The sequence below is a fragment of the Aegilops tauschii genome, chromosome 6 (assembly GCF_002575655.3).
Source record: "Aegilops tauschii subsp. strangulata cultivar AL8/78 chromosome 6, Aet v6.0, whole genome shotgun sequence".
NCBI classification, from domain to species: domain Eukaryota; kingdom Viridiplantae; phylum Streptophyta; class Magnoliopsida; order Poales; family Poaceae; genus Aegilops; species Aegilops tauschii.
The window spans coordinates 51,454,509-51,468,598 of record NC_053040.3 but is presented as its reverse complement, the minus strand read 5'-3'; the positions used below and the strand labels follow the sequence as shown (position 1 = coordinate 51,468,598).

At 48.8% G+C, this 14,090-nt stretch overlaps 1 pseudogene; it reads right to left on the bottom strand.

The window, feature by feature from the left end:
• Positions 1 to 8,853: 8,853 nt before the first annotated feature.
• LOC109773825 (F-box protein At5g03100-like) lies at positions 8,854 to 10,524 on the bottom strand (annotated as a pseudogene).
• Positions 10,525 to 14,090: the final 3,566 nt, after the last annotated feature.

Sequence of the window (14,090 nt, the reverse complement as noted above, 5' to 3'; positions counted from 1 at the left end):
TATATATCAAATTGATCTAAAGTTAGCATTTTAATAAAAAGGTAGGATGTGTCGATTTGGACAAAGCAAAAGTAAGGGGGTCCTTTCCGTCGAAGTCCCAATAATAAAGGCATTTAATCGGATTCCTCATAAATTTAGGACAACGCTAACGCCCACACGTGTGGTGGGAGCCAAACCCGCCCACACGCTCTATAGCATACAGACTATGTCATGTCACCGCATGCATGCATGTGGAAATCTTTTTGCATTTTCTGTTTTTAAAATATTTTATCTCTTACATGAAAAATCCAATTGAAGATCCGTTTTCACCATTAAATCCCTCATGACGAGATCTTCGATACTAGATCTCATATCAATATATTTCGATGAACTTTTTTTTAGTTCAAAGTTGCCGTGTCTATTGCACATGAATTGCCATGATGTTTGCACTGAAGTTGCCATGATATGTTTCACCTATTTTCTTCTACATTTAAAAGTAAATTTTGACATATTATAAAACGGGGAATTAAGAAACTAGACTTGCCATGCACCATAAATTAAAATTGCCATGATACATGCACTTAAAATTGCCATGGTTCATACAAAAAAATATTTTCATGGTCAAAGTACTGGAATTGCCATCATCAAAAAACTAAAATTGCCACATGGCCATTTTAGTTTAAGCTCTATGCCAACTACAGTGTAGACATCATGGCAACTTAAAAAAAATATTCGTCCAAACATATCAACATGGGGTCTAGTTTTGAAGATCTCGTCGAGACGGATTTAATGGTGAAAACAGATTTTTAATTCGTTTTCTTAATTAGAAGATAAAACATTTTTAAGCCAAAAACTAAAAAGATTTCTGCTGATGTCATCTGTTCATACGTGGCAAAATAAGTGGTGATGGAGGCTGTGGGCGATGTGCAAACGCCCGTTAGTTTTTCCATAAATTTATATTGATAATTTGATGCACACAACCATCAACAATGTCATTCATCACTAACAAATTCAACAACCTATCCGTTGTTTAAAATGGGGTAAAAGCAAGTAAATAGGAAAATACAGGTCTAAGGATCGTCCGATCCTAGTTCCTAATAAAACTACTTGCTATATTCACGGAAGACATATTCCTTGACCATTGGAACCATCATGCATAGCTACTAATTTATGGTAAATTATTTTACCAGGGCCCACAACAAGTTACAAGGTTTTCTCCTGATTCTTCCATGTCCGTGGGAAAGAGATATGCATGTCCTGTCCAGCGACAAAATGTCATCAATTTCATCGAAACTGCTGACTGACGTTCAGGATCTCATGCCTCTTTTTTGTAAGAGGAAATCCATACACACTGATAAATAGGAGTATCCAGCAGCAATCTGGTTTTTACAAGCAACAAAGTTGTTTAGAATCACAGTATTACTTATTTAGTGGTAATCTTGAAAACAGGTTCAGAAGCAGTATTATTTTAATGCCCTTAGCCTGTTAGGCAAATTACTTGCAAATCTATACAAGGGTGCGACCAAATTCATTTCAGTAAACTCAACTTTAATAAAAGACCAACTAGTAGGCAACCGAAGCGTGTTGATCATTAGCACGATTTCTAGCTGTTAGCATACCTCTTGAAGTATACAGAAGCATCTCCTTCCAGATAAAACTTTCAAAAGTAAGTTTTTAACACCTTTTCATCCAAAAACATCTATTGCACTTCTAACAGGAATAACTTCATTAGTTACTGGAATAACAGAGGAACTTTTTTTTAGAGGAAAGGCATACGCCCGACTTTATAAATAAAGCCATAAGGCAGGTAGACACAGCATCACAGAAAAGTATCAAACACACCCAAGCCCCAACACTGGGCGAGACGACGAACGATAAAGTCAGGTACATGGCTTCCACGCCAGTACACGGCACGCAGGCCGGAAGAGAAAGATCCAACTAAAGCTAAAGCATCCGGCCCAAAAGAAGCAATCAAGCATCCTGCTCTTGTCTGCATAACTCAGACGCCGTCGTCCGGATTTTGTAGATCAGCATAGAGAGCGCCTCTTGATCGTCGACCTTAGTCAATGATTTCCACTGCTGTAGGAAAGCACACGATTTAAATAAACAGTCAGCCGGTTTAGCCGGAATCACGTGCTCGATAGTAAATTTGTTCCTAGTTGTCCACAGGGACCAGCATATAGCCCTCAAGCCCACCCAAAAGATGCGCCTAGATACACCGGAGAGGTTGGAAGCCAAGCTGTGCAACTCGGCAAAGGAGGCAGGGCCCAAGAGACATGAAGCCAGTCCCGCACGCAACTCCAAATAAGCTTAGCCAGGTGACAGTGAAAAAAGATATGACCCGAGTCTTCCACATCACCGCAAAGGGCACAGAACTGGGAGCCCGGCCCATTTCTCTTACGAATTTGATCAGCCGAGGGAAACCGGCCTCGGAAAGCTTGCCACAAGAAAATTTTAATCTTAGGGGGAATACGAGCCTTCCAAATTTGGGAAAAACGATTAGTAGGCGAGCCACCAACGAGCTTAGAATAAAGAGACTTAACAGAAAAACGCCCAGAGGCAGAAAGCGGCCAAAGCACCGAATCCCTGACCGTCGAGAGCGTAGGGAAGAGGGCAGTAAGACGTTGCCAATCTTCAAACTCTACAGGCGACAGAGAGCGGCGAAAGGCCAGGTTCCACCCCTGGGATGCAAGCTACGCAATAGAAATACTAGGATCAGAGCAGTAAGATAAAAGGGTAGGGAAGGTCACCGAGAGAGGTGAATCTCCACACCACCAATCAAGCCAAAACCTAATCGAGGATCCGTCCCCAACAACAAACTTAACGAAAGATTGAAAAACAAGTCTAACTTTGACCAGAGACTTCCAGAACTAAGAGCCACCACGCGGCAGAGCAAACATCGGGCTCGAGGATGAAAAATATTTAGCCTTAAGGATCGACAACCAAAGGGGTTGATCCTCAGCACTCATAATCTTCCACCACCATTTAATCATCAAGCATTGATTCATGATGGACGTATTAAGAATTCCTAACCCCCCCAAAGTTTTTGGGCCTGCACATCAATTTCCATTTGACGAAGCGATATTTGCGACGATTGTCCCCAGCATTCCAGTAAAACGCCCCACGGTGTTTGTCAAAACCAGCATGAATCCCAGCCGACAAGAGATAGAAGCCCATAAGGAACATGGGGAGGGAGGAGAGGCAAGCATTAATTAGAGCCACTTTACCAGCATTCGTATTATATCTGCCCCGCCAGGGAAGGACCCTATTCCCCACCTTTGTGACTACCGGGGAAAAATCTTTGGCATGAAGCACATCCGGGGAAATAGGCAAACCCAAGTACTTGAACGGATAGGAGCCCAGCTTATAGTTAAGAAGGTGGGCCACTCGCGCGGCTTCCGATTCGTCCACACTAGTCATAACCACTTCGCTCTTGGCGAAGTTAATCTTAAGCCCCGACATCGCCTCGAAGCATAATAAAATAAATTTGAGGTGGGCAAGGCAAGCCTCATTCAACTCGACCATAATAATAGTGTCGTCTGCGTATTGGAGATGGGTCAGACCATGGGGAATAAGATTAGAACAAACCGGAGTAATGTGCCCACAAGTGGCTGCCCTGGAGAGCAGGCGAGATAAAGCATCCGCAACAAAATTGAATAAAATGGGAGAGACAGGATCGCCTTGCCGCAGGCCCCTACCGTTGGCAAAGAATTTGCTAACCTGACCATTAACATTGATGGCAGTGTGGCCTCCCGAGACCAACTGCATAATCCTGTGGACCAGGGGCCCCTCAAACCCTTTGGCCAATAAAACTCTACGTAAAAAAGGCCAACTCACCGAGTCATAGGCCTTCTCAAAGTCTAATTTTAGAATCACCGCTTTCGACTTGCGAATCTTAAGGTCATGAACAATTTCATGCAAGCAAAGAACCCTGTCCAGAATGAAACGACCTTTAATGAAAGCCGACTGAAAAGGTCTAATGGTACGGTGGGCAATGGGGGAGAGGCGAGTGGCTAACCCTTTAGCCGGAAACTTGGCGAAGTTATTAATAAGGGCAATCGGCCTAAATTGCGAGATCAAGTCCGCGCCCTTGACTTTAGGAATAAGGTTAATGACAGCGTAATTAAGGTGAGAGATATCCACCGTACCCAACCAGAACCCTTGGATAATCGTACAAATGAGAGGCCGCAACTGTGGCCAGAATTTTTTAAAGAAGGGGATAGAAAAACTATCTGGGCCGGAAGCAGCATTCGGGTTAGCCGAGCTAATCTCCTGCCAGATCTCTTCGTCAGATAAGGGGACCATCAGGCCCGAATTTTCGCCCTGAGAGATCTCAGACCCTCATCCCAGAAGTCAGAGCAGAGGCCAAGCCCAGGGTCCGGCTTAGAGCCGAGTAGATTGGAATAAAAGCTAACAATGTGATTCATGATGAGGGACTGGTCCGAAACTCTAACGTCGTCAATCAACAGAGTGTCAATGAAACATCTGCGGCGTCTGCCATTCGCGATCACAAAGAAATATGCCGTCATAGCACCCTTCAAGGTCCAATTAAGGGCACCTCGTTGGCGCCAGTAAATTTCTGACTGTTGGTGAAGCATCATCAAAGCGTCTTCCAGGGAGTAGCGAGTAGCCCACTGAGAGGCGGAGAGCCCAGATGTGTCAGCCGATTGGTCCAAATCCCGGATTTGAGATTCAAGGGACTCTTTGTCTCTATGCAGCTCGGCCGCCCTATTCCGAGACCACCCCCTCAAGAATTTACGCAGCTCATAAGACAACTTGTGCCAATCATCCATGGGGCCAAAGGAGCGATGAGGAGAAGATAGAAGATTAGTAAACTTAGAAACCATCATGTCACAAAAACCCTCAACAACAAGCCAGGAAGCATCAAACTTGAAACGGGAGGGAGAAACAAGTGAAAGGATACCGGCATCCAGGATCAGGGGAACATGATCAGAGCCCACCGCAGGCCTGGCCTTAAGCAGCGCGCGGGGAAACAACGAATCCCATTGATAAAAAACAAAAACCCTATCCAGCACCGACCGGACAGTCGAGGACTGATGGTTAGACCAGGTGAAACGCGCCCCCACCCTATGGAGCTCACGAAGCGCGCAATTACTAATGAAATCATTAAAAGCATTGGCAAGAGGCCAGGAGAAATTAGGATTGTTCTTGTCGGTCGGAGAACGTAACAAATTGAAATCACCCCCAATTAAAAGAGGAATATTACAAGCTTCAATCTTAGTCGACAGTTCATCCAAAAAGAGAGGAGCAAGCGTGTGATCCGCAGGACCGTATACCACCATAAATTCCCACAGAGTGTTGAGCTGACGATGATGAACCACACAGCTAGCCCAAAAGATGCCATGATCAAAAGCAATGAGATCAAAAATGTCCCGCTTGGACCCAATCAGGATTCCCCCAGAATGAACCGAGGCAGGGAGAAAGTGCCAATCAAACCTATCCATCCCAGCTATCGCAGAGAGTTCAGAAGGGGAAAAGGATTCCTTAAACGTTTCGACCAACCCTAAAATGTTAATATGTTCACCACAAACCAAGTCAAGAATCTGGTCACGACGCCCCCTAGCACCGAAACCACGAATATTCCAGAATAAAGCTCTCATTTGAAGGAAAGATTTTTAATACGAAGACTCGATCTGCACGGAGCCACACAAGGCTTAGATCGTTTGGGACGCCCAACCTTAGCAAGGGCCGCGGGGGCAGATGACTGGCCACAACCATTTGTCACCTCCAACCCCCCGGCCTAGCCCTGAGCACCAGCAGGACCAGCACCCTTCGCGGCCTCCACGGCCTTAGCTATAGCAGCCTGGGCTGCCTCATTGGCCCTAATGACAGAAAGAAGGTGAGAGGGAGAGCCCATCCCCGGTATAGCAGCCACCCCAATATCAGACATGATATGCAACAAATGATCATCTGACAGAGCTGGTAAAACAAGGCGAACAGGAGAAGCAGGAAGAGATGGTTGGGCAGACGAACGTGAATGAGGGAGATCCCTGGACGCGGCACGCCGTTTCGCCCGCACCGCCACCGAAACGCCAGAATCGCGCACGCGCCGGCCCTTCCGCGCCGTGGATGCCGGAGAATGCAGCATAGGGGAGCACCGGATCGGCGACGCCGGCCCAGGGCCAGACCCCGAGGCGGAGCCCAGATCCTTGTCCAGACGACGAGCCAGACCCGCCGCCGAAAGCTTGGAAGTGGAGGAGGCCCGACTCTTAGCCGAGAATTTCCGGACCGATGACCTCTTCTTCTTAGTTGAGGGCTCGGTGGAGCGCAAGGGGGAAGCGGGAAGATCCTCAATCCCAGAGAAGGACGGAGACTGCGGACGAGTAGGCACATTGGAGCAAACACCAGAGAAGGGGGTCCCCTTACCAACAGCTGCGTCACGAGAAGCCAAGTCCTCCTTCTGAGGATTAGGAGCAGGGGCCTTATCCTTGAGCAGCTCGCGTTCATCCGGATCCAACTTATCCCATTCAGATTGCGTAAAACGCGGATCAGTACCTCCACTTGGGTTATGCCCCCCAGCAGAACCATCCCCCTGCATGTCATCTTGGTCCGAAGGCTTGGAAGGAGGAGGCGGAGGTGGAGCACGGGGTTCAGCACCCTCCACCCGAACCCGAAGTCGCACACCCTCAGGAGAAGGGAAGACATCAATGGAACCATGAACACAGACGGGGTCGATGCACCAAACATTGAGACGAACCGGACCAACCTTGACCAGAGATTCCGAATCCACTTCCACGGGCTTGCCAATGAGCTTACCGAACGCCATCATGAACTCCACCGATCGAAGCCCAACTAGCACGTCGTCAACTAGCACCCAAATCTTGTTGAGAGGGCCCACCGCCTTGGCACCACAAGTAGCCGCTTTGACAGATACCACAAGCTGGTTCAGGGGGGAGGGTAAAATTGGTGCACGAGGAGATCATCCTTAGACAGTCCTTGGAGGGGAAAACCACCGCGAATTCATACTCTGAAAGTTGGCGCACCTGCCAGTCCTAGCCACCATCGTCCCATATTTTCAAACCATCCAGGAGGGTCTGCGGAGGAATCAACTGGCCAAACACCGTGATGATGGCCGCGTTAGAGAGGGACAGTGCAGCCATCACCATAGGAACATCAGCATCCAGAGCGAAGAAAGAACATCCGGGTAAACCCAAGCCAAACCGTAAGATGACCATCGGAGCGACAAATGAGGCAGAAGGGTGGGTTAGTGCATCTAGATTGGAAGTGGTTCGGGCGGTGGCAAGCAAAACAAGTCAGGGTCGGTGAAGGGCCCGAGGAAGCGGGATGCTGGCGAGGAGGGGGAGGCGGCGGCGGCAGGATGCCATCACCACGGATCGCAGAAGGGGCACCCAAAGCAGAGGGAGGAGGACGCCGATCCCCAGCCTGCGAAGAGGAAGAGCCAGGCCCGAAGCGCGGCCCCAAGCGAGAGGCAGCGCCCGCCGCAAACGAGCGAGGAGGTGGACGGGGCGGAGGGACCGGGCCCCTAGCCGGAGCGGGACGCGGCGCCGACGAGGAGGAGCCACCGCCAGCCGAAGCAGCAGCGGCCTCTCACGGATCCAGCCCCGACCCCGACGCACCACCAGATCCAGGGAGCGCCGTCCTAGATCTGGCCACGGAGCACTCCGGCCCCACCTCCCAATCCTCCCACTCGCCCGGCAGCACGCGCACCGCCCGCTCAGATTCGAGCTTCGACCGCAGCTCCGCCTCATAGGCCAGATCGACAGCATCGCCCGGCGAAGCTTCACGGGCCCGCTTGCTACCCGAAAGGGCCTTGGAGGAGGAACCCCTAGACTTGTCCATGGCGATCACTTCAGCGAAGGAGAGAAGGAGAGGAGGTGGGGAGGAAGCGGATCTAGAAAAATGGCCGATAGAGCGACGCGCCCTGCGGATATCGGCGGCGGAAGCAGGAAACCCTAGGAAGGGGGGAGAGGCACCGTGGCGCACCCATAAATAGCCACAACAGGCCAGGTCAGAGGGGGCCGAATGGGCCGGTACGGGACCGCAGGCCCGGGAAGGGGACGGACGCGGAGCAATGGCCATAACCAGCTGCCCCGGGCCCACAGACGAGAGGGGGGAGACTCGAGGGATGACAGAGCCGGGGGCCCGGGCGGCCCCGCCCAAATCGAACTAGGCGCCGCCAGGCCCACGAGCCCGCCAAGGCCCAGCTCGACCGCAGGGCAGACCGGATTTAGGGTTTGGCCACCAACCGCCCCCGCACAATCCGGCGCGACCGCCGCCACCGCCGCCGGCCCGGGCCGGAGAGGAGGAGGGCGAGCAGGACTGGCGACCGGAGACGCCACATCAGCCAAAACCAACATCACAGCGGACGGGGAGGGACTGAGGAGACCACGCTCAGGGGAAGGAGCCGGGCCCCGACCCGCACACCGCCGGCGCCGACCAACGCACCACCACCCCGACGACCCAGAGGGAAACGACACCGGCCGGCCCCGGCCACCCGGAGCAAATTTTCGGGCGAGGCCCGACGCAGGCACGGGTGGCACCACCGACACCACCACCGATGGAGCGCACTCGTCCGAATCAGAATCCGACTCCACCGAGTCGCCTAGCGCCCAGAAACGCGAACCGGGGAAGGACGCCGCCGAAGAGGAGCAAGGAGAGCCAACCCGACCCGCAGATAACGGAGGGGACGGCGGGAGGGAGGGGAAGGCGGGGGAGCCATGGGCCGCGGCGAGGACAGGGGAGGAGGAGGGGAGCGGGGAGCGGGGGGACGAAGGGAGAGAAGGGAGAGGAGCCATCTCAGGAGGGGGAGACTTCTGCGGCGACCACCATCACTATGTTCTGGCCATGCACAGACTGGATATAGAGCAGACTTATGCGGAAGACAATCTTCAGGCATCAACACCATTTACAAAATGAGCACAAGACAGTGCAATCTTCAGGCATCACGCTGTCTACGGCTGTCTAAAGGGGTTGGCCACATTGACAAATCATGGATATGCTTGTTGACATGGTACTCTGTCAGTAGGAAATAGTCCTGAATTCAAACCGAGCTTCTCGGGAAGCTCTGTTTTCCACTTGTAGCAGCTTGTGTTTAGAAGCCACCGTTCCACTGCTGTAGTGATTTTTTACTTCAAATTCAATTTTGTCTAGCACCTTTGCATTCAATACAAAGAACCTCGCATAGTCAACCTGTTTGCCATAGCCCTCAAATGACTTAAACACCACTTTTTTTTGATGGGTCTCAAGGCATTCGATTGGATGTAGTGGGTCATACCGTGGCTCATTTTCGTCATTCCTCTCACGGTTTGTATGAAACTGCAAAACAGGAAGGAGAGGCATATGTCAAAGCTGTTGCTAACTACGTAGAATTTTATAGTATGTCAAACAAATCAAACATTTCAAGAAAGCAAAGATGATTACTCACAATAACACAGAGCTTTTCCAAACAGGGGAACCACCTAAAGATATTAAGAACTGCATTCAATTTCTGCCCAGAAGACTTGAGAGCCAAAACCTTCAAGGTGCGCATCGTGTTTGTGGAGCTGACTGGGCTTATTCCCTGAAGAAAACAAACAATGAACATCACAAATATTATCTCCATGTATGAATGCTGACAACAAGATTTGAAAATGGCGCTGACTCTACCTGGAAGAGTAGGAGCTTGGAGGCGACGACAAAGAAAGGTCCCAATATCTCCAGATTAGGCGCCCTAATCACCTTGATAGTCACACTATCATCTCTCTCACAATAAGGTACTAGTAGTAACCTTACAAGGCGAGGAGCATCCTCGATGATCAGTTCCGGGGTTTCACCATAGCTATGACGGAAGATGATGGTCCTAATGGTCGGCAAGCGAAGACGGATGCAACCCACAACACGAACGTTGGTCATGTATAGACTCTCCAAGGCATGGCAGCCGGAGAGCAGTCTGGGGAAGAGGTCCACTGAGATGGAAACGCAAAATAGGGAGAGCTTCTTGAGGAAGGGGAAATTGATCATGGCCGGCTTGAAATCACAAAGGCTGATCTTGGCAACAAGGATGGTGGATGCAGAGCGGCGGCTTGGCGTAGCTGATATCGAGCTCCTGGAGGTTGGCGAGGGCGCGGGAGCGAAGCCAGCTCTCCGCCTGAGCGCAGAGGTCGTCGGCGCCGTGGCAGTGGAAGGAGAATCTGCGTGCGGGGCCAGGGTGCTGGGAGATTATCTGGGAGACGGCGGAGGGTGGGACGCCCGGGGCTCGGGTGCTGACCTCGAGGTTGAGAGGCGCGGAGGGCCAGAGGTGACGCCATCGTCGGGAGAGGACCGGCGTGCGGCCGCCGTCCTTGGTGGGGAGGAGGGAGATGATGGTGCCGAGGACGGCGTCGGGAAGCCAGCTGATGAAATCGTCGTCGGTGTCGTCGCAGTCGCCCCTCCGTGCCCGCTTCCCTGCGGTCCCATGGGATTCGGCCGCCGCCGCAGCCTCCTTATTATTCTCCATGGCCGGACGGAAAGATCTGGCGTCAATACTTCGCCGGCGGCTCCTTGCCGACAGGCGGCCCGACGCGGCTGGGGAAGGGAGCGGGGATGGAGCGTGACGGAGAGACTGCGGATCTTGGGGAGTGGTGCCTCCTATTTAACTGAAAACAAATCGATGAACTGAACCATCATCGAAAGTAACTGGCATCTTCTACGCAGTTTGCCATCAGAGACTGTAGGTATGATATTACCCCTGATCACCTTGCCAAGAAAAAGCCAGTCCTGTAAGAGCATCGCAGCAGTCTCCTCGAAAATCTCTTTCATGTAAGTGCATTTAGGGTCTCTCATAATACATTCCCTAACGATAAGTGTCACACCTCAGGTGTGTCGCACTTCGGTCCTGATGTTTTTCGATGACAGTTCAGTTACGCAAGGATGGCAAATCCACTAACATACGATAAGTTTCTATAAAAAAAAGACTGAAGCACGAAAATTATCATGTTTCCAACCAAATGAAGTATGAAAGTTGTCATGCTTCGAACTAAAGTTGTCATCTTTGTGTAATTAAACTTGCCATCGAAAACGTGCGAAGTTGTCATGTGCTCGTACTTGACGTGTGACACTAATCAGGGTCCTACATTTATTGGAAGAGAAAAGTGTGCCGCTGCAGTTTCCTTATAAACCTCTCCCTGACATGCTATTTTATCTTCTCTTTCTTTCTCGCGGCACGGCGGAGCGGGCAGTGGCGGGAGACGGAGTGAGAGGCCAGTGACGGTGAGGCAGGGGTGGTGCGGCACGAGGGCGAGGACGGGATGGCGCCGGGGCGCAACACGATCATTGGCGGCGGGCGCGCTGACATGGCACAGGTTGAAAAATTATTAGAATAGTTGCAACTCTCTTTCTATTTGAGGAGAGATGGGGTGCTTTTCGTAAGAGATCAAAAAAAATTGGATGCTGGAGCAGTTTTTTTTTGCCTCAATGCCCCCTGTTTCTGCATTTTTTTTCTGCGAAGAGGAAAACTGTTGGAGATGCTCTAAAGAAACTTATATGATTAATTCAGAATTCACATCTGGATTTTTCTGAGAGAAATAGTAGGACTCTGTTGTGTATTTTTATTAAAATTTAAATAAATGATACATTGTTCGATACAAACAAAAAATATATGAAAATAAGAAGTACTCCTTTTGTAAAGGAATATGAGAGTTTTTAGACGAATATCCATTTCTGAGCCCAGGCTCATCTGCACCCGATCAAGAAAAAAATCACAAACAATACAAAAAAATTCAAAAAAAAATCATTTTTGTTTGCATGGTAAATAATTTTGTGCGTGAGGTGTGCTCCGAATTTCAGATCATTCGGACATATGAGTAGCTCTCAGAAAAAAAAAAGACAAATTGGGCCTGACCAATACATGAACAGTAAACTCTTTTACGGACCTCAAATTTGTCTTTTTTTGCCGAGAGCTACTCATATGTCCAAATAATCTAAAATTTGGAGCGCAGTTCGCACACCAAATTATCTACCATGCAAAAAAAAAGTTTTTGATTTTTTTCTAGCATTTGTTTAGAATTTTTTCTTCATCGAGGGTGCAGATGAGTCTAGGCACCGAATCGTTGCTCCCGCGTTTAGATCACAATATTTTTTTTATGGAGGGAGTATAATATAATGCACAACAACAAGAGAGAAAGCTCTGTCTGAAAGCTTTGACCCAATCTGGGAAGTTTCTGTATTCCTATCTCTTGGCTCTGAAAATGGTCCACTGAAGCTCCTCTTTAAAAGAGTTCCTGTAAGTGTAAAGATTGGGAGGAATGCCTTTAAATATAAGATCATTCTTGGTAATCCAGATGGACGAGGCAACAAGGATGATAATCTCAAAAGAGAAAGGGACATGTAACATTGTTGGAGGTTATCAGTCTGCATCTTTGGATGCCTTAAGAAGTTGGAGTCCAGTTTGGGCATACATAGGTCCGCACATTTGAGAAAATGGGCAGATGAAAAAAGAGGTGATCCCTAGTCTCAATAATTTGCCTGCCACACAGAACACAACCATAGTCAGGAAGAAGTTATTATTATTATTTTATTTTTATTTTTGCTGAAGCATGGGTCTTGTGTTCCGACGATTGTATATGAGCAACCAAAAAGGAAAATTTTGTGCTTTAGCTGACAGCAAGTCTTACATATCTTCCTAAGCGCCCGTAGGACTCATGATCAATAGTTAACTCATTATAGGCACGAGAAATCTAGAACCGAGTGGCACCAGAGTTCTTGTGTGGATTTGATATGAAACACCACAACTAACAAATTTGACTCCAAGCATAACATCAGCCATACATATAGAACTAAATGCATTTTTTTTTCTGTGTTTAATTCCTCTGGTAAAAAAGAAGAAACAAGACCCTCCTTTGAATGTAATTCCTGCAAGCTGCTACATACCTCACATTGAAGTTAATGATGATAACAGAAAACTCAAAAAACTGTCAGATATCCCTTTGCTTCCTGATACTTTGAGAATAACTAGATGCTTCTAGTAATAGGATGATTATTTAAGATTTAGAGGAAGCCAGATGTGAAATGTTTCGAGCAAGTAACAGGAAAAGTAGAGTTGTTGATATAGTTGGTACATTTAAAGCTTTAAATTCTGACACTGAAAATGAGCAGGATTTCTGTTCTGATGATGAGGATCAAGGTGAAGCTAATGATGATATTCATAGTGTTGTTAGGAGTATTGATGCTGGTTCAGGTAGTAACAGGAAACGGAGACTTTAGTAAAGGAATATATGTGAATAAAAGTGGATGGAGAATTAGGGGCTGTTCAGATTTCGCCCAAGCCAGCTGGACCAACATAGGGTAAGCCAATTTTTTGGTGAGAGAAACTGCCGCCTCCGTTTTGTGAGCTCTTGGCTACCATCTAAACAGACCCTTAATGGCACAAAATGGTCATTTCCTATTTGGTCATAGGCTCGAAATATATCAAATTGATCTAAAGTTAGCATTTCAATAAAAGGTAGGGTGTGTTGATTTGCACAAACCAAAGTAAGTGGTCCTCTCTTGTCGAAGTGCCAATAATATGATGCATTGAGGTTTGACAAAAAACTACCACAATTGGGTTTCGCGTCCCACATAACTATCACTTTCAAAAAAGTGACTGATAACTATCAAAAAATTAAAATCTCGTGACTAAAAACTACCACTTTTGAAAAATGGCCAGTTTAGACGATTTAAACATGTTTATGACATGCTGGACCCACCTGTCAGGGCTGACGTGGCGGCAAAGTCAACTCCGTTTATTTTGACCACTGAGCTGGCCGTTATGACAGGTGGGGCCCACACGTCATTCTTCTTCTTCCTCTCTCTATCTCTCTTCCTTGAACTCTCTATCCCGAGCCACCATGGCCATGCCACTCTCACCAGCGTCGCCGCCACCAAGCCTACATCGAGCCACCACGGCCATGCCTGTCACCGCCACGCCCAGACTCTGTCGTCCCCTTCCCCCACTCCTGCGCTCGCCCAGGTCAACTCCGATGCGCAGTTGGTCGACCACGGCAATATGGGCGACGCCGATGAGAATTTTGCCGTGCTGCTGCTGCCTGGACCTAGGTACCGTGGCTGCCGGAGCAGAGTAGCCGTCGCAAGGAGCAGCGGCAAGCAACAATGGCAAAGAGCAGCAGCCCGGGCAA